This window comes from Penaeus monodon, chromosome 32 (genome assembly GCF_015228065.2).
Source record: "Penaeus monodon isolate SGIC_2016 chromosome 32, NSTDA_Pmon_1, whole genome shotgun sequence".
In the NCBI taxonomy this organism is placed as follows: Eukaryota; Metazoa; Arthropoda; class Malacostraca; order Decapoda; family Penaeidae; genus Penaeus; species Penaeus monodon.
In genome coordinates this window covers 18,225,608-18,226,476 of record NC_051417.1, presented here as the reverse complement: position 1 = coordinate 18,226,476, position 869 = coordinate 18,225,608, and the positions used below count along the sequence as shown (strand labels likewise).

Below are 869 nucleotides of genomic sequence, written 5' to 3'. Positions count from 1 at the left end.
CGTATATACATTGTTCAGAGCGCAGGTCACTTAACATCGGGATACTCTGCTCAGGTTATTCAAAGTAAACGTTAAAAATCCAAAGAAAATTTATATTTTTTACAACTAAAACTCGTATTTTCACGATCCTCACATCCTTTATTGCCGATCCATATTTAACATTTGTTTTCTTTCAAACTTCGTAGTTCAGATCAAAGTGGGGCTTAACAATAACGATAAAAATTGCCTTAAATAACCTGTTCATGACTGTAGAATTAATTTTGTTACTTATTTCTTGTCAACGTGTGCAAGAATTTTAAAGAACTTAGAACGGGGTAGTTCAAAATCAGTGTCCATAAATTGCATCTTACTAATTGTCTTGATTAAAAAGTCAGTATTGAAACTTTTAGGTTAACTTAGCCCTTTACCTTTTACAGGTTTCAATACATATGGCATATAATATGGCATGGCATAGTTATATTTCTCTCTAAATATGAAATATAATATAATTCAGTCCTCTAGCTTTTCAGTTAAGAAAAAAAAATCTTTTATCCATTCATTTATCAACCGGTGTATGTCTAGGGGTGGGTAGGCTTTCGCGAGTTGAATTTTGTCCTCGATTTACTATTTGGTGATCATAACTGTTTGATGTATGTTAAAAAAAAATACGTGATAGGATAACACTACAGAGTTAAATTATAGCAGGTTATTGCCTGTATTGTATAAGTTAAGAAGAAAAAGAATTACACATTACATCACCATATATCACTACGGATTACTGTCGAGCCAAATCGGCAGCTTTGCCGATTTGGCGAAATCGTACGTGATACTCCCGTAGAGTTTTGATGCTTCCTAGATCAGTGGTTACCTAACTTTTTGTTTAAAGTTAC

General features: G+C 32.9%; 1 protein-coding gene across 3 annotated transcripts in view; it reads right to left on the bottom strand.

Moving 5' to 3' along the window:
- Positions 1-869, bottom strand: part of LOC119593701 — a 41,071-nt gene that overhangs the window by 6,843 nt on the left and 33,359 nt on the right. The window lies entirely within an intron of this gene.